The sequence below is a fragment of the Mustela nivalis genome (assembly GCF_964662115.1).
Source record: "Mustela nivalis genome assembly, chromosome: 7".
NCBI lineage: Eukaryota > Metazoa > Chordata > Mammalia > Carnivora > Mustelidae > Mustela > Mustela nivalis.
The window spans coordinates 136,237,574-136,263,346 of record NC_139026.1 but is presented as its reverse complement, the minus strand read 5'-3'; the positions used below and the strand labels follow the sequence as shown (position 1 = coordinate 136,263,346).

General features: G+C 41.2%; 1 long non-coding RNA gene across 1 annotated transcript; it reads right to left on the bottom strand.

The window, feature by feature from the left end:
- Positions 1 to 85: 85 nt before the first annotated feature.
- On the bottom strand, positions 86 to 24,328 carry LOC309868776. Its single transcript, XR_014313838.1, has 7 exons — positions 24,186 to 24,328; positions 17,450 to 17,533; positions 12,411 to 12,569; positions 9,184 to 9,275; positions 4,949 to 5,212; positions 4,008 to 4,079; positions 86 to 690 (listed from the first exon to the last, which is right to left on the bottom strand). It is a non-coding gene; the product is annotated as an uncharacterized lncRNA (long non-coding RNA).
- Positions 24,329 to 25,773: the final 1,445 nt, after the last annotated feature.

The following is a 25,773-nucleotide window of genomic DNA, read 5'->3' as shown; positions in this document are numbered from 1 at the left end:
TCAAAACAACTGGATAAGATCCATTACAGTGAATACTCCCACTACACAGATGAGAAAACCGAGGCCCAGAGAAGTCTACTTACTCCCCAAGTTCCACAGCTTGTAAGTGATTGAACCAAGTTCCAACCCAAGCACTCTGTTTCTAGACCCAGTGACTCAATCCTAAACCAGGACCCCACATACATTTCAAAAGACTACAGGCAAAAATTCAGGGCAGGAGTTCAGTGTTGCCTGAAAATAAAATACTTTTTTATTTGGGTGGCTCTGATCAAGTCATTTGGTTATGACTTTTACATGCTACTTTCCTGCGTAGTCTGTATTTCAGATACGGCTTCTGGCCACTTCTGCAACTAGGAGGCAGCTGGAAAAGAGAACTAATACCAGCTGAACTCTTATTCCAGATTAGGATGATTGCGTTTCATCTCGCCTTGATGCTAGTGAGGAAGAGAGTGCTCCGAGGAGATAAGCAGCTGTCCTGATAGAAGTGCTCCAGGAACAGGGTGTGACCCTGCGATTTCTCTCCTGTCCATGCTGAGAAGACCACTGAGAAGAGAAGTGAAACTAGGAGGCCCAGAGCCCCATGTGGGCTCCATGCAAGGCTGGCAGGGCCCTGTTGTGACTTTCGTGGGCCCTGGCGTTTTTGCCTTCGCGGGTTTCTTCTTCAATCAATCAGTTAATCAAAATTATCATCTATGATTGCATCGGTATAAAGACAAATATATTAGTATTACATATTAAAACATTTTTCAAAGATTTTATTTATTTGTTCGTCAGAGACCAAGAGCACAAGCAGGCAGGGTAGCAGGCAGAGGCAGAGACAGAAGCAAGCTCCCCACTGAGCAAGGAGACCGATGCGAGACTCGTACCCAGGACCCTGGGATCATGACCTGAGCCAAAGGCAGCTGCTTAACCAACTGAGCCACACAGCCGCCCCTAAAACATTTTTTTTTTTTTTTTTTTTTTAATCTAGAAGTTCATTTTTCCTCTTTGGATCTTAACAGAAATTGCAACATTGTTTCAGCCCCTGAAAGTCTGCTGGGCCTGGGGTACTATGCCTCCTGCTGAAATGTCAACCTTGGTTGCTCCTTACCCAAAGGGAAGCTTAATCCCAGAAAACAGTGGAGATCCTGAATTACACTCCATGGGAGGGATGAGTGTTGAGAACACAAAACGGGACCAACCCAAGCATTGTGACTAATATTCGTGTGCTTGATAAAACCTTTGATGATGCCTAAAGAAAATGCATCTGTATACATGGTGATCCAAACTGGGGACAAATGTCGCGATAAGTACAGTTGGATGCCGGCGCCATCATCCAGCCTTGGCTAACTACATTAATCTCTCTAAGGCTGTTTCCTCATTTGTAAAATGACAGGATAAAAGTCTGTAACTCAGGGGCGCCTGGATGGCTCATTTGGTTGGGCATCTGCCTTTGGCTCAGGTCCTGATCTTGGGGTCCCGGGATGGAGCCCTGCACTGAGCTCCCTGCTCAGCGGAAAGTCTGCTTCTCCCTCTCCCTCTGCTTCATGTCCCTGCTCATGCTTCCTCTCACTCTCTCACATAAATAACTAAAATCTTTTTTTTTTTTTTTAAGAGGGTTGCTTTGAGGGCCACATAAAGAACATTAACAAAGAGCTTAGCACAGTATGTGGCCTATGGTAAGCACGGGATAAATGTCACCGAAAGCGCTTATGGCCACCATCATCATTACTGTCACCACAGGACCCCTGAGGACCCCAGAACAGAATGTTCCTATTTGGAACTTACTTGGCTAGGTAAGAGGTCACTCACCCTATCTGTACCGTCTCCGGTGAAGAGTTTAAGGTCCAGATTGGAATATCCGACTTCCGTGTTTGGAGAGATTCATAAAATGATCCCGAGAATCAAGTACATAAACAAGAAGGAAAATAAAGACCGGCCCTGACTAAAGCAGGTATGGCAAAAGGAGGTAACATTCTAGGCCAAAAACTTTGCTATCTGTGATGTAAATGAGGGACCTCACCACCAAAACAAAGACCCATCAACAAGGATTGGGGGGGGGGGCTATATCCTGAGTCTGGCACCCCTCTCCCACTCAGCTGAAGGCAAATCCTTATATCCCCAAACCCCACCGGGGAAACAGCAGAAAAAAGGAAAGTAGAAAATCTCTTCTGTGGTCCTCTATATTTGAAGCATTCGAAAACACACACTGATCAAGATGTTTAAGCCACTTATTAGAGATGTAATTCAAGAAATTGCAATAAAGCATTTGAGGAGGAAACAGAGGTAAAAAGGGCAGGAATTCTACCCTGGGAACGGCAAGAAAATCTTGAAAAAAGTATCCATGTCCTGGGGGGAGAAAAGATAACCCTGAAGAGATGAAAGAGGCAGTTACAGAGAAACAGGGACGGACAGATAAGGGAAGAAGAGATGGTCCCCGGGATAAAAGGAAACGGGTCAATAAATAGCAGCAGAAATCTAAGTGACAGAAAACATGCAAAGAGCGTGTACACAAACAGTCTGTTGGGACGCGGCCCCGTTCCCACAAGCAGGGACGATGTAATCAGCGCCCGGCGAAGGAAAAGACGGGACTTAAACCCTCTTCAGGGTCCCTTTGCTCCTGCCCGATCTTTTACACCTGAAACAGGAAACTCTTCTTGGCCCTGAACAAAAGAGATGGGGAGAAAAGCCCAACACTTGAGCTGCACTCCAGGCAATTAGAATGAAGTTGGAATAAATGCCCAAATGTGGTGCTGCCAGACACAGTAAGATAATTCTGTGCAAAAGCTTATTTCAAAGAGAAAACGAGCGTCTTTGACCCCCAAAGGAAAGAAGAGTCAGCATAACCCAGTATGAGCCTGAACAGGAGGCGGGAGATCTGAACCAGACCCCACCATGTTCCTGGGGCTACTAGGAAAAGGGGGGGGGGGTCCTGCTCAGAGGGCTTGTGCTGTCCCCCAGGGTGAAGCTGTGCCCAAACAGAGGGGGCCCGAAGCTCATGACAACACTTGTCCCCCTCACTCCCAGTAGACAAGAAGAGTGTCCCAAGAAGCTTGTGAGAAGGAGGGAGAGAGAAAGGTAACACCACATCTGGTCATTCTTGCATATCTGCAAGGGACCCAGCTGCCAAGAAGTGACGTCACCACCCTGGTTCTGGTCCTCATTATTTCTCCCTGGACTATCATGATGAACCTCCTTAGAGGTCTTCTTGGACATACCCCCTCCCACCTAACTGTCCCTACAGCCCCCAGTCTCTCTGTCACCAGAGTTCTCTTTCCAAAGCTCAGATCTGATCACGTCACGTCCTGCCTAGAAGTCTCCAATGGCCAGGCAAGCCAGTGCAGCCACGGGGGAAGACAGCATGGAGGTTCCTCATAATATTAAAAATAGAATTATCCTGGGATACCTGGGTGTCTCAGTAGTTAAGTATCGACCTTTAGCTCAGGTCATGAGCTCAGGGTCCTGGGATCAAGTCCTGCGTCGGACTCCCTCCTCAGCAGGGAGCCTGCATCTCCCTCTGCCTCTGCCCTTCCCCTCCTATGAGCCCATAATCACACTATTGCACAAGAAAATGAAAACACTAATTTGAAAAGATATATACACCCTTATGTTTACTGCAGCATTCCTGACAGTAGCCAAGTTCGGGACGCAGTCCCAGTGTCCGCTGATAGGTGAATGGATAAAGAATATGCGGGATGTGTAAGTATGTATCTGTAAGATGGAATATTTCTCAGCCACAAAAAAGCATGAAACTGTGCCATTTGCAACAACATGGATGGATCTAGAGATTAGTAATACACTGGGTGAATTAAGTCAGAGAAAGACGAATACTGTACGATTTCACTCATGCGTGGAATTTAAGAAAAAAGCAAATGAACAAAGGAAAAACAAGAGACAACACCCCCCAAAAAAAGAATGAAAAAGAAAAAACCCAGACTCTTAACTATAGAGAACAAACCCATGGTTCCCAAGAGGGAAGGTGGGTGGGGGGATGGGAGAAATGGGTGATGGGGAATAAAAGTACGTACACTCATCATCCCATCATGTTCGATGCTGCATAATATCCAGAATGGTTGAATCACTCTATGGTACGTCTGAAACTTATATAACACTGTATGTTAATTACACTTCAATTTTTTTTTTTAAAGATTTTATTTATTTATCTGACAGACAGAAATCACAAGTAGGCAGAGAGGCAGGCAGAGAGAGAGCGGGAGGCAGGCTCCCTGCCGAGCAGAGAGCCCGATGCGGGGCTCCATCCCAGGACCCTGGAACCATGACCTGAGCCAAAGGCAGAAGCTTTAACCCACTGAGCCACCCAGGTGCCCCTACACTTCAGTTTTTTTAAGAGTAGAAAAAAAATATCTCCGATGGCTTTTCATTGCCTACACAGGTTAGCAAACTATGACTTGTGAGCTCAATCCGGCTTGCAAGGTACGTATGGTTTTTGCATGGGGGCGCCTGGGCTGCTCAGTTGGTCAAGCCTCAGCCTCTTGATCTCAGCTCAGGTTGTAAATTCAAGCTCCACTTTCGGCCCTATGCTAGGCATGAAACCCACTTAAAAAAAAAAGGAGGGGGGAAATGGTTTTTCATGTTTCATGAGCTGTACAAGAATACAACAGGATTACGGGTACACAGAGATAACGTATTGACTGCCAAGCCTAAAACATTTGATGTATGGCCCTTTCCAGAAAGTTTGGGCTTACCTTTCTGTAAAGAAAAAAAAACCCACCTAGGTACAAGACCTTTCCTGATCTTGCACCTCTACTTCTCAACTTCCTCGCCGACTTTCCTCCTTGTTCTTTCTGCTCTGCAACTACCGAGCCGCCCACAGAGCCCACGATCTGCCAGGTGTCCTCGTGCTGGTCTGCTCCCCTGTCCTGGGACATCAGCTCCCGACGCACGCGAACTCATCTGTCACACTTCATTCGTAGCCCCGTGTACCCCGTGAGACCGGCCGTTTACTTACTGGGAACTAGGCCTCTCGCCCCAGGCCCCCTTGTCCACCCCTCTCGACAGCAGTCTGGTACTGGGAGCTCCTTCAGAACAGGTCACCCTCCTCAGCTCTGCGGCCCGCCCAATGCCTGGCATGCTGTCCCCGCGCAGGGAGTCCTCACTGTGCTTCATGGGCTGCACTTGGCACTGACCATGAGCTCATCTCATCCATATCCATCTGTTTCCTCAGCTTTCAAAGGAGAAGTCTGAACACGATGATTGCAAAGTCGTCCTGCCTCTGAAATGACAATACCGTCCGAGAAACAGATCTTCCAATGGAAAGACAACTAGAAAAAAACGTCTTGCCTACGACTCCTCAAAGAATTTTGGGAAAAGCGGTGCTATCCGCCAGAGCTCAGGAGAGGGTTTTCTTTGCCTTCTGATGAATCTTGGCAAAGAGCCTCTTTCAAGAGAAACTGGGCTGAAGGCCCCAAGAGCTCTGCCCTCACAGAGGGTCCGTGCAATAGAGAGCAGCCACATAACCAAACCCAGGTCTCTGCCCGATGTGCAGCAAAGCCGGTCCCACATTCGTCAGCCAACTGGACATCAGGCTGGTAGCAAGGAAGGAGTTTATTCTAGGGCAGCCAAACCGGGAGACTGGGGGGCAAGCCTCTGATCTGCTGCCCCGCAGGGGGGCAATGACAAGTTTTTTATGATCCTAGGGGTTGAGACTACAAACATGGTGAAAGTGGTGGGGATATATGGCGATTCATGAGGAACACCTGTAACAGACATCCCATGTTCGTTTCAGGCAGAGACCGACATCACACGGAGGCTCAATTCATCCCCTGAGCCGGGGGATTATGTCGAGACAGGGAGAGGGGACTACTGGGGAGCTCAGAGAGCCAGTATAAACCAGATCAGGTCGTGGGCTCCTTATCTCTGGGGAGGAATGCAAGGCCCTCCTCGCTGGTTTAGAGGCCGGAACCCTATCAGTTGACCTTGAGTCCAGGCTTCTGCAGAGACAGCTAGTGGACTTATTAGCGGGCTCTGAAAAAAGACACACAATAGCGGACTGGGGAGAAACAGTTCTCTGAAAAACAAGCTTTAAACTCTCTTTTAGTTTCAACCTCCTTAACCCTGTGGGGCACGGTTTCAGTTGTCTCTCACCTGGAGTCCTGAAGGGGAAAGGCAAGGCAATATTCAGTTATCCTTGGTACTGAAAACCAGTTCAAGGATTATCATTAAACTGGGTTTTTCTACCTTTCTTTTATTTTCTCTCTCTCTTTTTTTTTTTAAGATTTTATTTATTTATTTATTTATTTGAGAGCAAAAGAGCGCGAGCTTGGGGGGAATGCCAGAGGGAGAGGGAGAAGCAGACTCCCCGCTGAGCAGGGAGCCCAACATGGGGCTCAAACCCAGGACCCTGGGATCATGACCCAAGCTGAAAGCAGACACTTAACCGTCTGAGCCACCCAGGTGCCCCTAGTTTCTCTCTTATTATCATAAGTTAGTAACCAAAAGGTAAAACCGACAAGGACCTGCCAATCAAAATTCTTGTGAAGGTTTGGTAAGAAAGAGACCAGAACCATGGTTTAATTTGTATAGAATAGAAGCCTGTTCTATTTAAAAAGTAAAAAAGTTACAAAAGGCAAATTTTCTTCCCATTCATGACCCCCATTCAGCCCCAAATTCTCTGTTCCCAGATTCCCAGTTGTCTTTTCAGAAACACCTGGGAATATATATATATACATATGTATATAGACTTTCTCTGATAATACAGAATACAGATATACATATATCTGGGAATACAGATATACATATTATGTATACACATACACACACACACACACACACACACACAGATTAGATACCTATCCCATTTTTTTTAACACGTATGATAGCATTCCATTCATGCCATTATGTACCTGGCTATGCTTGCCTAAAAGTATGTTCTAGTTTGTAAGACTAAGGAATAGCCCCCCAAAGATGCCCACATTTTCAGACCCCATGAACTTTACTTGGCAAACAGAACTTCGTAGATCTGATTGAATGAGAGATCCTGAGGAGAGATCATTGTGGATTAGCCTGGATTCTCCGGGCAGCCCAACACAGGAGGGAGGCAGAGAAAAAGATCAGAGGATGGAAGTGAAGATCAGAAGGTCAAAGATTTGAAGATCAAGGAAGAAGTTATGGGCCAAGGAACACAGGCAGTTAAAAGCCGAAAAGACAAAGAAAAGGATTCTTCCCCGGAGGCTCCGTAAGGAATCAGCATGGCCAACACCTTGACTCTGGCCGGGTGAAACTGATTCTAGACTTCTAACCTCTGTATATGAATTATAATAAAGTTGTTTGTTTTAAACTACCAAGTTTGTGGTCCTTCGTTCCTGCAATAATAGGAAACTAATACCCCTGGGGGTTACTCTATACCTACGGATCCATTGCCGCACTTTTTACTGGCCATATAGCATTCATGTGTATGACCGACCCACAATTCATGAGCACTGAGGTTGTTTCTGTGCTTTACCATTACAAATAATGCTGTAAGGAATGACCTATATATAAAATGTACGCATCCAGGTGAGCATATTTGTAAGAAAAGTGAAATTGCTGAATTATTTTTTTTTTTTTGGAAGGTAACTCTACACTCAGTATGGGGCTTGAACTCACGATCAAGAATCACATGCTTCACCAGCTGAGCCAGCCAGGTGCCCCTAAATTGTAATAAATATGGTCAAATAGCCTTAAATTATGTTTTGGTTTTTTGCATGTTCCAATATAACATTATTTATGGAAATTTGAGTTTCATATAATCTTCACCTATGTCAAAATATTCTTTTTTTTTTTCTTTTTCTCTATCCGTTAAAAATTTTAGTCTCAGCTCAGGGGCTGTATAAATCAGGAGATAAGCCAGATTTAGTCTACTAGCTAAGGTTTGTCAAGTCCTGGTTTAGTCTGGCTAGTCTAGTTTAACTAGAAGTTATCGAATCAGAGCTGAATTTGCACTTATCCCAACTGAAAAGTTTCATTAAAAAAAGACATGTTTTAGACTTACACAAAATGTTCTTTAAAAAAAAAAATTAAATCTATTCTACGAATGCAAGTCACTCTGAAAAAAATCTTTACCAATTGGTTCAGAAAAACTTGCAATGGATTCATTTCAATTACAAAAGTCAATAAGGCAGACTCTTCTGGCTCTATCTCATGTTCGGCAACATTTTGTTATATGAGACCATCTTTAAAGTTATTTAAACTTATTAACCCCCAAACCACTAAAACTTCCTGCTTCTGCTGAACTAGTAGAACCTCAGAGTGGGGTCCAGGTAGAAAGGCAGGCTTGTCTGTCTCATTTTTCTAAAAGATTCAGAGATGTACAGGTTTCTCATACTCTCTCTGAATTGTTTTAACCTTTGGTATATTTCCTCGTTTTTCCTGTTCCTTGAAGTCTTCCCATTTGAAGAAGCAGTCCCCTCCTCCAGGCTTTACTGACTGATTTCAGAAGAGAAATCCCTCTTATCTGCTCCGTGAGGGATCCCAAGGCTGTGCAGATCTTTTCTACAGTTACCCCTGCCTCACACCTTTTGTCCGCTGTTGGCAAGGAATGCTCAAGATTGCATGTTCTTAGTGCTTGGCTCTGAGCTTCTTCACAATCAGACTCACTAACATCCACAAAGGCTGTAATGCAGTGCCCTCAGGGCGCAGGGAGCACTAGCCACAGGGTGGGGGTGTGCCAGATGAGATGTGTGCAGCACTGGGGGTGCCTGAGAGCCAGCTGGGGAGAGTCACAGGCAAGGTGACCCTCCTGACTGAGTCTGCAAAGCAGTTAGTAGGATTCTAGTTCCATTGTTGCCCTCCGTCTATGAGCCGTGGCAGCCGTTGCCCTGACCCCAGACCCCTCTCTGTGCCCCCCTCAGCAATCTGGGGGGTTATCAAGCAGTGCCACATACACTTGGGAAAGCCAGACACCCACTCCCACACTCTCACTTTTTCTTTCTGGAGAAATCTCTGGCGAGAAGGGCCCTCTTGGCCCTTGGCTGAGGGAGTCACAGGTGAAGTGAAACTGTTCCTCTTACCCTGTTTAGTGCATCCAATCTCAGGCTGGTGTCCTCCACAGACTCCCAGATCCCCACCACAGCACTCTCCTCTGTGGTCCTTATCAAAATGAGTGTTCTTCGTGAGGTAAGATGGCAGGAAACTCCTGCTTTTTTGAGAGTGTCACCCTCTTCAATAATATTTTCATATCTTTTGTTGCTTTCCTTTGTGACTTACCTGAACCAATTAGCAGGAGAGCTCAAGAGTCTGGTGGCTGGACTTTGTTCTGTCTTGTTTTTACTTCAATCATGAGGAAGCATCTTTGGGACCTATTGGTGAGATGCCCCCCAAAAGTCACCTCAAACCTCCAACCTGTCATAGTCACCTCACAAAGCCCCCTCCTTGAACTAGAGAAGCATGGAGTGAGCCAGTGAAGTGATGCCAACACCCAGGGGCCTCCACCTTCTTGTCGAAAGTCCCTGGAGTGTCCTCTTGGGGAACCCTCTCATTTCCTGATTAAAGCCGCAAAATGCCAGTCAAAATACCTCAGTCAACCCTCTCCGCCAAAGAGTGCACCAGAGCTTGTGTTCTGCCCTCACTGAGCTCTTCTTTGAACAGTACTCCCAGAGGGCTTCACGGAAGGAAGAAAATAATCTTGGAAAATTCAAAATGGAAAAAGCTGGATCCGCATTTTTCAATGCTTGACTCTTGCTGACTTAAATATTAGAATGCAGAAGAAATGTAAATTTGAAGTAATGTTTTTAAAAAATTTTGTGCGGCCCCTGGGTGGCTCTCAGTCAGTTGGGTGTTTGCCCAGATGATGATCTTCAGGTTCTGGGATTGAGCCCCGTGCCTGGCTCCCTGCTCAGTGGGGAGTCTGCTTTGTCCTTGGCCCCTTTCCCCTTGTGCTCTCTCTCCCTCAAGTAAATAAATAAAATTTCTTTTAAAATTAATTAATTAATTAATAATAAAATAAAAATTTGAGATATACAAGGAAAATATGATACATATTGAGATGTCTAAGAAAACTCAGATAACTAAAAAGAAAGAAGAAGGAAGGAAGGGTTGGAAGGAAGAACAGAAGGAAGAAAGAAAGAGAAAGAAAGAAAACTCAGTGAATTCACCTCTGCTTCCTGATCAGGAATATAAGGCTAGGGAGGGAGGTTAAGTGATTTGTGGATAGACATATACTATTTAGTGACAAATTATATTTATATATATACATGCAAATATATACATAATTTTATTTCTACACATAAATATAAATTTATATTTTTATATGGAAACATGTATATAATATTATATAAAATATATTCATTTATATATAAACATAAAATTACATTTTTGTATCTGCATATATATACACAAATATATATTTTATATGTATATAAAATATACATTTTACATATTTTATATATATATATATAAATGTATATATACATTTTAAATAGAGAGGATTGGTTTCCTCTAGTAAGTCCATTGGTAAAACTTTACTAAGGGACTATTAAGTCTGTCTCTGAGAAGCTTAACTTAAGACATGGTTCATGGTTAAATTTTTTTTTTTTTAAGATTTTATTTATTTATTTTACAGACACAGATCACAGGTAGGCAGGGAGGCAGGCAGAGAGAGAGAGAGGAGGAAGCAGGCTCCCTGCAGAGCAAAGAGCCCGACGTGGGGCTCAATCCCAGGACCCTGGGATCATGACCCGAGCCAAAGGCAGAGGCTTTAACCCACTGAGCCACCCAGGTGCCCCAAGACATGGATAATTTAAGTGAGGTTCCAAAGCAGGTGACAGACTTTGATAAACACATGAATCTAGAGCTATCCCTCATTATCTAATTTATTGGTGGAGAGAATAGTAAGAATAATTGTTGACAAAAACAACTGTCAATTGTTGACAATTAAAGTTCTCAAGAATTGTTGACAATATGGGCACCTGGGTGGCTCAGTGGGTTAAGCCTCTGTCTTCGGCTCAGGTCATGATCTCAGGGTCCTAGGATTGAGCCCCGCAACGGGCTCTCTGCTCGGCAGAGAGCCAGCTTCCTCCTCTCTCTCTCTCTGCCTGCCTCTCTGCCTACTTGTGATCTCTCTCTGTCAAATAAATAAATGAATTCTTGGGGAAAAAAAAAAAAAAAGAATTGTTGACAATAAAAGTTGACAAGAACCAGCAATAGCTTTGCTCATGTGGCAGAGAAATCATGATCAAAGAGTGACCTTGAAGAACTTGCTAGAAATGGGAGGATTCACTAGCAGTTGCTGCCCATGAAAGTGAAATAAAATTGAGGAGTTGACATTAAAGTATTTCTGTGGTTGTTTTCTAAATCGTCCCAGTCTTCCACCTAGAAATATGCTTAAAATTAATTTACAACACAGGGAGAACAAAATGCATCAAACTGTACAATATTTGCTTTGTTAAAGAAAGACAGCTCCAAGAAACGGGGTCTCTAGTAATCTGTCTGACTGCTAAGGCGATTAGTCTGGAGTGGGTTCTGTGAAGGGTGGGTGGACCAAACGATCTCCCCAAGAGAAGTCTCAGAGGTTTTCCATAAATCTCCTCTCCTGGCAATTTAAAAACTAGAGATAAATGAGTGACAGACCATGACAAACTATGCCTGTCTTCATTGGGACTAAGCCAGGGGTAACATCCCTCTAATCAGCAGGAAATAGTATCCTCTCTCTTTTACTTTATTTTCTTTATTTATTTGAGAGAAAGAGCAAGAGTGTGAGCTGGAGGTGGGGGGAAGGGGTAGAGGGAGAGGGAGAGAGAATCCCAAGCAGGCTCTACACCCAGCACAGAGCCCAGTGGGTGTTGGATCTCAAGACCCCAAGATGATGACCTGAGCCAAAATTAAGATTCCCATACCCAACCAGCTGAGACACCCAGGCACCGCCCCCTTTCTCTTTCATGAGGTCACCTCATTAGTCCCGCCAGTGTTATCACCTGATACAATTATGATTCTGTTACACACAGAGATGAGGTGTGGCTAGACTTGCTCTGCATCAGGAAGATGATTCTCATTGCTTTTTTTTTTTTTTTTAAGATTTTATTTATTTATTTGACAGAGAGATTACAAGTAGGCAGAGAGCAGGCAGAGAGAGAGAGGGAAGCAGGCTCCCCAAAGAGCAGAGCACCTGCATCGGGCTCTATCCCAGGACCTGAGATCATGACCTGAGCTGAAGGCAGAGGCCTAACCCCTGAGCCACCCAGGTGCCTTCCTTTCTTGATGAACTGAGCTTGAACAAGCCTGGGTTCCACCCCAGGACCCAGCATTCAGACAGGCAGCCACACCCCCACCCCAAGCTACGGAGAAGTTGTCTTCACTGCATATAGATAGTTATGAGCCCTTGACACAGGCACAAAGAGATAAATGGCTCCATCAGAACATTCTCCTCAACCGTCCCCTTGTTGACACTCAGGAAAAGTTGTCTGTAACTGCAGCTCAGTCGATGAATAATTACCCACTTTGAGATCCAAGATCCAAGCCAAGTTTCCCAGCACACTGCTCTCTCTGGCCACAAACGTGATCTGTCTCAGCCTTTATGCCTTGATAAGAAAAGATGGGGAAAATTCTGGTCCTGTTCCAGTTCATCTCCTCTGATGACTTCAAAGAGTACACTGAATCTGTTGACAGAGTTTTCAAAGTTAGCAAGTTTTTTCTTTTCTATTTTTTAGCCAGGTGCTTTATCGGTCACAATTATTGAACATTAGACTACATTAGTATTTTCAAGGCAACTTCCAAAAAACAGGTGTCATAACATGTGTGCATGCTTGAAAAGTGGAATTTGCTTTTCTAAAAGTTACTTGCCTACATTGTTTTCAGTGGTGACATATGTTTTTCAACCCCTCTCCCCAGTTAAATTTAAACTGTTCTGTGCTCACTACCTCATCTTCATACCTTGCTGAAGCATTTCTCCTACTAACTGGGGAGATTGTCCCCACCCCACCAATCCCACCTGATCTTTAAGTGGTCCCAGATTCTTCCACCCTGTTGTCTATAACCTGAGAGTACATATTACCTGTGTCTCTCAGACTCTGCCTGACATTCCATGTAACTGTTTCATGAGGGTCTATGTTATCTGAAATTAGCTAACTAATTATTTGAAGACAAAAATGTTTATTTTTCCACTCCTTTCATATGTGTGTCCCCACATACCCCTTCCTGATTACCATGGATTACTACATACCTTCACATGTGGAAAATTATGAACTTCTTCTTAAACTTGAAATTACTCCAAGCAAGAGAGCAATAAATATGAAAGCACTTCTATAACTTTCCCTTTGTGATCTTTGTGATCTTTTCAATTTGTACTACATTCCAAGAAACATGATTTAAAGCCAGTCGTTTATTTTTTTCTGCTGGTCCAACATTTAGGGAAATTTTTATGCAAAGAATGAGATCTAGAGACTTGGAAAAATTATTCAAATTCCATTTTCTCCACAACTGACATCCTATCCAGTCTATGACAGTCTTTCGTGCCTGATCAACCCCTCATCGAGGTATGCTTTTTATCATAATTATAGTAAACATTTCATTAAGTCATTACTATATGCTAGAAGCCATGCTAAGTGCTTTACATGCATTATCTCTTTGAATTCTCAGAATAATCTGAGAAGATAAGAACCATGAAAAGCCTTGTGTCGCAGATGAACAAACCTAGATACATAAAAATTCAATAACTTGGCCAAACTCTGACCTGCAAAGGGTAAAGCCAAAATTCAAATCGAGGTTTGTCTACACCCTCAACCAGCAGTATCAACAGCCTGTGGAACTTGTTAGAAATGCAAATTCTTCACTCCCATTCCAGCACTGGGGGGCGGGGCCCAACAATCTGGGTTTAACAAGGCCTCCAAGGTGATTCTGATGCTCTAAAGGAGTCAGCTTTTCCTAAAGGGTCTGATAGTAAATATTTTGGAATTGCAGGCATCTACAGAAGCAGCCATAGAAGATATATAAACAAATGTATGACTGCTCCAATAAAGCCTTATTTACAAAATTTTTATGTACAAACTTTATTTACAAACTTGAGGGCTGTGGTCCACCCACCTCTGTAATTCTTATATAAGAAGTGTTCTGAGAGTAGCTAAGGCAAAACATGACTTTATTAAAGATATATAACATGCTCAGTGCAAAAGTTTTAATTAATAGTGTATCAACCATATTTCAATAAAAAAGGGAAAAAATGCTTTTAATCATAGACATACCAAAAAAAAAAAAAAAGAGAGAGAGAGAGAGAGAGAGAGAGACCCTGGAAAAAAGTAGGGAAAGGATTTTATTTTTTATTTATTTATTTTTTTAGGAGGGAGAAGATTTTACTTAACAAAGATCAGAGTGGTTCAGAAAAAATTTTTATAAAACTGTCAATTTTCTTTTCAGTGAACTTGCCCGATGAAAAATTATAAATATATGTTTCACAAATTGACTTTACTCCTGATGACAGATTAAAACATTTTTAAATGGCCTTTAAGCTGTAAGTTAACAAAGTCTCCAACCCTAAATGGATTTTTCATAGAAATATTTTTAAGTATTGTGTTGTAAATTAAGGTAATATCTGTATGTGATAAAAAATTCAAAGTATAAAGAAAGAAAAGTTCCATTCTGCCATTTCCCTTTGCCCACCATCACTTCATTCACTAGAGGTTCATAACATTGTTAATCAGCCCTCCTGATGATGGCCATTATAATCCTAGTACAGTACACATGTACATGTATTCCTTGATTCCACTCTCTCTGTACCAAAGGTAAGACATTTTGTGCACCCACACTACTTCCCACTTCACCTCCCATGTTAATCATCCAATTGTGTTCATTTTATTACATTTATTTTGTTAAAGTTTGTGTACTTACCTCATTTAGTGATTATGATAATGTTATCAGGACATTGTCTACAGATTGATTCTAAAATTTAGATCTGATAATACAGTAATTACATTAGGATTCTATAAATATGGTTCCAGGCAGAACTAATTAATGTGATTGAGTCCTTAGAGAAGGAAAGATGGTCAACTCTAGGTCATAAACCAATGCCATTTTAAAAACAATGTTCCCTGGGCTTGAAAAAAGCTTAGACTATACTAGGGAATCCCTTCCTGGAAAAATAAAATCCAACCAAGTCAAAACCAAAAAAGCTATCAATGAGGTACAATCAAAAATGGAGGCTCTAACTGCTAAGAAAAGAGGCAGAAGAGAGAATTAGTGATATAGAATACGAAATGACAGAGAATGAAGAAACTGAGAAAAAGAGAGATAAACAACTATTGGATCATGAGGGGAGAATTCAAGATAACTGATACCTTAAAGCAAAAAATATTAGAATAATTGGGATCCCAGAAGAAGAAGGAAGAAAGGAGCAGAAGGTATACTGGAAAAAATTATAGTAGAGAACTTCCCTAATTTGGGAAAGGAAGTAGGCATCAAAGTCCAGGAGGCACAGAGAACCCCCCCACACAAAATCAATAAAATAGGTTAACACCCCAACATCTAATAGTAAAACTTAACAAGTCTCAGTGACAAAGAAAATTCTGAAAGCAGCTCAAGACAAGAGGTCTGTAATCTACAATGGTAGAATCATTAGATTGGCAGCAGACCTATCCACAGAGAACTGGCAGGCCAGAAAGGATCAGAATGATCCTTATATTCAGAGTACTAAATGAGAAAAATATGCAGTCAAGAATACTATATCCAGCTAGGCTATCATTGAAAACAGGAGAGAAAAAAAGCTTCCAGAACAAACAGAAACTAAAAGAATTTGCAAACACCAAACCAACCCTATAGGAAATACTGAAAGCTGTCCTCTAAGCAAAAGAGAGAGCCTAAAAGTAACATGTGCCAGGAAGGAAAAGAAACAATATACAATAACAGTCACATTACAGAAAATACAATGGTACTAAATTCATATCTTTCTATAGTTACCCTGAATGTAAATGGGCTAATTGCCCCAATTAAAAGACACAGGGTATCAGATTGGATTAAAAAAAAAATCTATCTGTATGCTGTCTTCAAGAGACTCATTTTAGACCCAAAGACACCTCCAGATTTTAAGTGAGGGCGTGGAAAACCATTTACCATGCTAATGGACATCGAAAGAAAGCTGGGGTAGCAATTCTTATATCAAATTAGATTTTAAGCCAAAGACTGTAATAAGAGATGAGGAAGGACACTATCCTAATTAAAGGGTCTCTCCAACAAGAAGATCTAACAATTGTAAATATTTATGCCCCTAACATGGGAGTGGCCAACTATGTAAGTAAATTAATAACAAAATTAAAGAAACACATCAATGATGATAAAATAAATAGGGGAATTTTATACTCTACTCACTGCAATGGACAGAGCATCTAAGCAGAAGATCAAAAAGGACATAAGGGCTTTGAATGACACACTGGACCAGACGGACTCCACAGATATATTCAGAACATTCCATCCCAAAGCCACAGAATACACATTCTTCTCTAGTGCACATGGAACATTGGAACATTCTCCAGAACAAATCACATCCTGGGTCACAAATCAGGTCTCAACTGGTACCAAAAGGATCATTCCCTGCATATTTTCAGATCACAATGCACTGAAACTCAAACCCAATCACAAGAGGAAAGCTGGAAAGAACTCAAATACATGGAGACTAAAGAGCATCCTACTAAAAAATGGATGTGTCAACCAGGAAATTAAAGAATTAAAAAAAAATTCATGGAAACAAATGAAAATGAAAACACAACTGTTCAAAATCTTTGGGACACAGCAAAGGCAGTCCTAAGAGGAAAATATAGAGCAATACAAGGCTTTCTTGGGAAACAAGAAAGGTCTCAAATACACAATCAAACCCTACACCTAAAGGAGTTGGAAAAAGAACATCAGATAAAGCCTAAACCCAGTAGGAGAAGTGAAATAATAAAGATCAGAGCAGAAATCAATGGAACAGAAGCCAAAAGAACAGTAACAGATCAATGAAAGTAGGAGCCAGTACTTTGAAAGAATAAGATCGATAAGCCCCTGGTCAGACTTATCAAAAAGAAAAGAGAAAGGGCCCAAATTAATAAAGTCATAAATGAAACAGGAGAGCTCACAACCAACACCAAAGAAAACAAACAATTATGAGAACATATTATGAGCATCTATACGCCAGCAAATTTGACAATCTGGAAGAAATGGATGCATTCCTAGGGATGTATAAACTACCAAAACTGAACCAGAAATAAACTGAAAACTTGAACAGATGCATAACCAGCAAGGAAATGGAGGCAGTAATCAAAACTCTCCAAACAAACAAGAGCCTGGGACCAGACGGCTTCCCAGGGGAATTCTACCAAACATAAAAAAGAATTAGTATCTGTTCTTCTGGAACAGTTCAAAAAATAAAAACAGAAGGAAAACTTCCAAACTCATTTTATGAGGTCAGCATTACCTTGATCCCAAAACCTGACAAAGACCCCATCAGAAAGGAGAATTACAGATCAATATCCCTGATGAACATGGTTGCAAAAATTCTCACCAAAACACTCACCAATAGGATCCAACAGCACATTAAGAGGATTATTCACCGTGACCAAGTGGGATTTATAACTGGGCTGCAAGTTTGGTTCATCATCTACAAATCAATCAATGTAACACAATACATTAATAAAAGAAAGGACAAGAACCATATGATACTCTCAATAGATGCAGAAAAAGCATTTGACAAAGTACAGCATCCTTTCTTATCCAAAACTCTTCACATTGTAGGGATTAAAGATACATACTTCAATATCATAAAAGCCACCTATGAAAAACCCACAGGAATATCATTCTCAATGGGGAAAATCTGAGAACTTTGCCCCTAAGGTCAGGAACATGGCAGGGTTGTACACTATGGCCACTGCTTTCAACATAGTACTAGAAGTCCTAGCCTCAGCAACAAAAAGAAAGAAAAGGTATCCCAATTGACAAAGAAGAGGTCAAACTCTCACTCTTTGCAGATGATATGATACTTTATGTGGAAAACCCAAAAGACTCTATGCCAAAACTGCTAGAACTCCTACAGCAATTCAGTAAAGTGTCAGGATATAAAAATCAATGCACAGAAATCAGTTGCATTCTATACACCAACAACAAGACAGAAGAAAGAGAAATTTAGGAGTCAATCCCTTTTACAATTGCATCCAAACCCATAAGATACCTAGGAATAAATCTCACCAAAGAGGCAAAGAAGCTGTACTCAGAATACTATAGACCACTCATGAAAGAAATTAGGAAGAAAAAAAGAAATGGAAAAATGTTCCATGCTCATGGATTGGAAAAACAAATATTGTGAAAACGTCTATGCTACCTAGAGCAATCTACACATCAAAATGCAATCCCTATCAAAATACCATCAATTTTTTTCAAAGAAATGGAAAAAATAATGCTAAAATTTGTATGGAACCAGGAAAAAATCCCTAAATAACCAAAGGAATGTTGAAAAAGAAAAGCAAAGTTGGCGGCATCACAATTCCAGACTTCAAGCTCTATGGCACAGCTGTAATCGTCAGAATAGTATAATACTGGCACAAAAACAGACACATAGATCAATGGAACAGAATAGAGAGACCAGAAATGGACCCTCAATTCTATGGTCAACTAATCCTTGACAAAGTAGGAAAGAATATCCAATAAGAAAAAGACAGTCTTGGGGCGTCTGGGTGGCTCAGTGGTTTAAGCCTCTGCCTTCGGCTCAGGTCATGATCTCAGGGTCCTGGGATCAAACCCCACATCAGGCTCTCTGCTCAGGAGAAAGCCAGCTTCCTCCTCTCTCTCTGCCTGTCTCTCTACCTATTTGTGATCTCTATCTGTCAAATAATTAAATAAAATCTTTAAAAAAAAAAAAAAAAAGAAAGGAAGAAAAAAAAAAGAAAAAGACCGCCGCGTCAACAAATGGTGTTGGGAAAACTGGACAGCCACATGCAGAAGAATGAAATTGGACCATTTCCTTATACCCCACACAAAAAAAGACTCAAAATGGATGAAAGGCCTCAATGTGAGACAGGAATCCATCAAAATCCTTGAGGAGAACATAGGCAGCAGCCGTTTGACCTCAGCCACAGTAACTTCTTCCTAGAAACAATGCCAAACGCAAGGGAAGCAAGGGCAAAAATGAACTATTAAGACTTCATCAAGACAAAGGCTTCTGCACAGCAAAAGAAAGAGTCAACAAAACCAAAAGATAACAGACAGAATGGGAGAAGATATTTGCAAGTGACATATCAGATAAAGGGCTAGTATCCAAAATCTATAAAGAATTTATCAAACTCAACACCCAAGGAACAAATAATCCAATCAAGAAATGGGCAGAAGACATGAAAAGACATTTCTGCAAAGAAGACATCCAGGTGGCCAAAAGACACATTAGAAAATGCTCAACATCACTTGGCAGCAAGGAAATAAAAATAAAAATAAAACACAAATAAAAACCACAATGAAGTTCCACCTCACACCAGTCAGAATGGCTAAAATTAACCAGTAAGGAAATGACAGGTGTTGGCGAGGATGCGGAGAAAGGAGAACCCTCCTACACTGTTGGTGGGAATGCAAGCTGGTGCAGCCACTTTGGAAAACACTGACAAGTTTCCTCAAAAAGTTGAAACTAGAGCTACCTACAACCCAGCAATTGCACTACTGAGTATTTACCCAAAGATACAAATGTAGTGATCAAAAGGGACACATGCACCCCAATGTTTAAAGCAGCAATGTCCACAATAACCAAATGATGGAAAGGGCCTACATATCCATCGACAGATAAATGGATAAAGAAGACATGGTATATATATACATGGAATATTATGCAGCCATCAGAAAATGAAATCTTGCCTTTTGCAACATTGTGGATGGGACTGGGGGTATTATGCTAAGTGAAATAAGTCAATCAGAGAACAATTATCATATGATCTTGCTAATATGTGGAATTTTAGATATAATGCAGAGGATCAAGGGGGAAGAGAGGAAAAAATGAAATGGGACAAAACCAGAGAGAGAGACAAACCCTAAGAAACTCTTAATCTCAGGAAATAAACTGAGGGTTGATGCAGGGGTGGGGATGAGAGGAATAGGGTGGCTGGGTGATGGACACTGGGGAGGGTATGTGCTAAAATGAGTGCTGTGAATTGTGTAAGACTGATGAATCACAGACCTGTACCCCTGAAACGAATAAGATATTCTATGTTAATAAAAAATATAATAATAATAATAATAAATTTTTAAAAAATAAGGAGAATGTTCCAAACTTCTAGGTCACACTCAGCTGCCACTATTTCTTTTACTTCGTGTCATCCTCATTTATTCCTTTTGTCTTTTGCTTCAACAGAACTTCTTAGGGGCACCTGGGTGGCTCAGTGGGTTAAAGCCTCTGCCTTCGGCTCAGGTCGTGATCCCAGGGTTCTGGGATTGAGCCCCGTATCAGACTCTCTGCTCAGCAGTGAGCCTGTTTCCCCCCTCTCTCTTTCTGTCTGCCTCTCTGACTACTTGTGATCTCTGTCTGTCAAATAAATAAATAAAATCTTCAAAAAAAAAACTCTAAAAAAAAAACTTCTTAAATATTCTTTTCACACAGTTATGAAACTTTCTGAGTTTTTTGGGGTTTTTTTTTGCCTAAAAATATCTTTATTTTGCCCTCATCCTTGATTGGTGGTTTAGCTGGGTATAGAATTCTATATTCAAAAGTAGGTGTTGGCAAACTATGGCCCACTGGTCAAATCCAGCGCACACCTTGTTTTTGTAAATAAAGTTTTGTTAGAACACAGCATCGTTTATGTCTCCTTTCATGCTACAGCTGCAGGGTTGAATAGCTGTGAGAAACCACATGACCTACAAAACACAAAATATTTACTTTCTGGCCTCTTACAGAAAAACTCCGCCTCCCTTTATTTAAAATCCTATCTCAAAATGTCAAGTCCCAACTCAATTGTTTTCTTGCTGATGAGGACTTGAAGGATTCTGCTCTATTGTCCTGTATTGCTGATGTCAATCTGATTATTAAGCATCTATAGTAAGCTTTTTTTTTTCCTCTCCAGAAACTTTTTTGAATTTTTTCTTTACCCTTGTATACCTCAAGCATCACTAGATTTTTGGGTTGGTTTATTTTGTTTTTAATTTACCTGTTTTAGTATTTGGTCAGACTTTTCCAATTAAAGAGTCATATCTTCCTCTATATGAGGAAATTTTCCTCTCCTATATTTTAATTTATCCTTTTTGGTTTTTTGTATTAGCCATTTCTTTCCTATGAGATGGATATCAATCTCTATTCCTGTCTTCATACTTGCCAGCTTTTCACTCATTCACATTTTTGGGGTTTTGTTTCATATATTAAAAGATTTCCTTTATTTTTATTCCAAGATATTTTATTAGTCCAGTCCAATGTATTTTTCAATCCAGCTATTGGTTTTTTATTTCAACAATCACAATTTTAATTATCCAGAGTGCTTTTGGTTTTCTGATTGCTCTTGTGTCATAATAACTTATTCTTCCTTTTTTTTTTTTTAAGACTTATTTATTTATTTGACAGGCAAAGATCACAAATAGGCAGAGAGGCAGGCAGGGAGAGAGAGGTGGAAGCAGGCTCCCTGCTGAGCAGAGAGCCCAATGTGGGGCTCGATCCCAGGACCCTGGGATCATGACCTGAGCCGAAGGCAGAGGCTTTAACCCACTGAGCCACCCAGGCGCCCCTCTTCCTTTTTTTAATATAGTTATTTATTTGAGAGATAGAAAGAGTCCAAGAAGGAGAAGGCACAGAGGGAGAGGAAGATAAGCAGATTCCCCACTGAGCAGGGAGCCCAACATGGGGCTCCATCCCAGGACCCTGAATCGTGACCTGAGTCAAAACCAAGAGTCAGATGCTTAACCAACTAAGCCACCCAGGTGCCCTACAGCTTATTCTTATTTTAAGGATATAATATCATCCTGAATTATTCTAAAAATGCAGAAAACAATTTTTAAGTTCTTTTTAGCTCTCTGAGTTAAATCTGCTTTCTTCCGGATGGGTTGTTTTGTTATTCATATTAGTCCTTCTCTCTCAGGAAGAGGGTGTTATCAGATATCTAGTGTTACGTCTGTGACCAAAGCACAAAGCTGACCTGCACGGGGGCATAAGCTTCTCAGGACTCTGTTAAGTGACAGAGTTCTGTGGGCTCCCAGGTAAGCAGAAGTACAGACCGGCATGGTTCCCGACTGTGTAGAGCAGGAAATCTGGAGACCCCCTAGGGTTGCATAGGGCTTGCAGAACTTTGGCGAAGATGTCTGAGCCAAGCTGCCTACCCCCAGCATTTGCTATGGAAGCCTGAGGGTTAATTCAGCTATTTCCCTTTAAGCTTAGCTCCCACACTTCTTCGGTCTTTCAAAATTATTTGGTTTCATCCAGTGGCACAATTTTCCCATGTTTGTTCTGGGATTGAAGAGTGGGGAGGAAAGGAGCAGAGAACAGGAGCTCTAGTTGAAGAAAGGTGTCTCAAAGATCTGAATCCAGAACTTTAAATTAGTGAGTATCTTTCCCCCATCTGCCACCTACTCTTGTCATTTCTGTTGGATAACTCCAAGCTTGGAGCTTTTCCAGCAGTCCCTTATCTCTGGAATCCCCTTCTCTGCCTTTTGTTTGTCTGTTTGCTTTTCAAATAAATCCATCTGTTTTCTATCTACTAGCATTTACTCACACTTTATGGTTCCTTTATTGATGCCCAGCATTGTTGTGGTTGCACTAAATAGATTTTTACATGGACAGACTATGGACAGTTAATCATTTCAATGGGACCTTGAGAAAAGGTGAAGGTTGATATATATGCTCAGTCCGCTATCTTGAACCAGACAGTCAGCAAAGTTTAAAGTACATAGAATTTGTCTTTTGGGGATCCATCTTTACACTTCCCTCCTCCCCCCCCCCATCAAATGACATTTTCAGGAAATTGTCCGATAAATATATCATTTAGTAAATACTTCTTTTATATACATACATACACACACATGAAAAGAATGGAAAAGTTTAGAAGCTAAATTTTAATAGAAACAAAAGCCTCTGTCTTAAAAAAAAAAAAAAATGAAGAATCACTTTAGAATTTTGGGCACCATGAAGGTACAAACTTTCAGAGGTACTTGGGTGCCTCAGTCAGTTAAGTGGGTGACTCTTGATTTCGGCTCAGGTCATGATCTCAAGGTTCTGGGATGGAACCCCATGTGGACTCCACACTCAGCACGGAGTCTGCTTAAGGATTCTCTCCCTGTCCTCTGCCCCTGCCCCTGGTTGTGTGCATACCATATTTCTCTCTCTCTAAAATTTAAAAAAAAAAAGAAAAGAAAAGTACAAACATTTAAGGGGAATTTTCCTTTTATAGGAAATCTGACTGCCTGTCATCAATGAATTTTCAATCTGAACATTCCTGAACCCCAATACATCTCCCAATCAGATGAACTAATGACTTTTTAGTGATATTTTTGATCAACTAGGGAAGCAAGGTAGTATTTTAAGAAAAACTATGGATCATACCAAGCTAACCACATCAAGGTAATTTTAGACATCTCATTTTTCAAAATGTCTAATACTGTAGGAATCTTTGAAAAGTGCATAGAAAAGAATTATACATACATACATTTCAAAGAAACTTCTAAACCAAATATATCCTGCCTGATCATAAATAATACCTTACCCAGATGTGAAAAAACCAGAACCAGAGTACACAGAGCTGGAAAGGATAAAGGTGGGCAACACATGTAAACAAACCGTTCCAGGGTAATGACCGAAAGGAAAAACCGCGCTTCCACTGTTAACTCTCCCTTTTGTTCTAATCGTAAAGGAAAACACATACGCTAACGCTAATAGTTGAATTTTTGTAATTTCATCCATTATTCAAAACATACTTGGTTTTCCTGAACAGACATGTATTACGATGCATTTGTGTTAAGCTCCTATAAATAGAATCGTAGGACAATTAAGATACAGGAACCTTTTGAAAATCTGGCAATTGATTTAATTTGGCCCCGTTCACTTTGCAAATAAATAAAGAAAAAATAATTTCTTAGTTCCCAATCTAATCTTAAGTTCTGACCCTTTTTGACTTTGAAGCTGCTCCTGTCTCTTTTTCAAGCATGTGCGCTCACACGCGTGCACATATGTGCACACGCCTACCCCTTGCTTTCTATGTCAGTGGCCGGGTGGACCAGGCCGATGGCCAGATTCAGCCGCACTCTACCGTTATAAAGCATGACAGAGCTGGAAGGAAAACATCTGGTCCAAGGTTGCTGCTTGCCTTTGCTGCGGAGAATGTTCTTTGATCTCCAGCTGGAGCTCCCTATCGAGTCTAGCAGATCAATTAGTTAATAGACCTTTCCCACTGGTAGTCTCACGAGCTGACTACCTAGGGTAGAAGTAAGTTCTACTTATCAGCCCTTCTTTTCCCCCCTTTTACTTTAGGCAGATCCTTTTTTCCCTTGAAATAACATAATTATTAAACCACTTCAGTCACTTCTGTGGTTAATGATTCCCTTTCGTTGGTTCTGCTCTCAGGCTGAAACCTCTTGGTGGCTTTTAAATACACCACTCCCTGACTAGAGTTCCACCCCATACTACAATTAAGGTTAGGACCAGCTTGAAATACCATTATTAAAACCAACATCTTGTCCAGGTTTTCTTAGTTCCCTTGGGGAACTGAAATTATCATCTTAGTATCTGTTTCTCCAAAGAGTCAGAGAAATAATAGAACGTGTCACCTGGATTTCATTCTAACAAACTTGGTTCCTTTTCCTTATGTTATGAAGGTCTGTCTAGGAATTTAAACAAACACGTATAATCTTTTCCTAATAATCTTCTTATCCCCTTTACAATTACATTACTTTCAGTGCTGTTTAGAAAAAGCATAATTACTTGCCAGAAAACCAAGCGGAATTATTTTGGGTCTTACACAGAGAAGTCCAATTGGTTTTAATGATTTTGGTGGGGTCGAAACATTTTAAGTGAACTATTTTTCACCTGAACACAAAACCATTGTCTTGTATTATATTTACCAGTCCAAAAAAAAAAAAAAAAAAAAGCTCTAAAATAATTCCTTTCTTAAAAACAAGATTAGCCAATTGGTTGTACTTTTCAGGCACAATTAAACCAGTTTTGCACAGGAGACAGACACATAATGCTCCAGTGAACCGACACTTGCTGCCCAGCTCGATGCATTTTCCTGCAAAAGACCCCAGTGTGATTTATATACTGGGGCCAAACTCAAACTGTGCGGTGTTAACCCTGGCCATGACCGAAATACCTAGCTGGGAAGAAAATGTGGCAGCTCCTTCCCAGGGTGCAGCAACACCCCCCAGGCAATTGAGAGAGCTTCACCCAGATGAAGCTGCAAAGGGAATTTCAGGAGGCAGAAGGTAATGATCCCCTTTGGACTCTGGCATGGACAGGAGGATTAAACAGTGCTGTTCTTTGTCCCCCAGACAAAACGTGCCAGCACATCTGTGACAGACACAGACAGGAATATGAGGAAGGAGCCTGGAGTCTTGTTTGTTTTCAGTGCCCTATTTTTGGCCTCCATAGGTCACCAATTCCTATGTCCCCCCAAACTGGGACAGTCCTCAATGTACCCCCTTTTATGTCACATTACTACCACTTGGAATGCTTTTTAGAAGAAGCTAGATATAAATGCCCAGTAATGGCCCTGCGAGCCACTGTTTCTCAGCTCAGTTAAAATGAAGAACCACTTATAACACAAGTCTCCAAGCTTTGCCTTGCGGGAAGCTCTACCCCAGGCTTTGATATAGAACCTTCCAAAGTTCTTTTTAGATGGTGACCACTCTTGTAATTATTCTTTAAAATAGAAATAAGGTAGCTGTAGACCCCAAAAG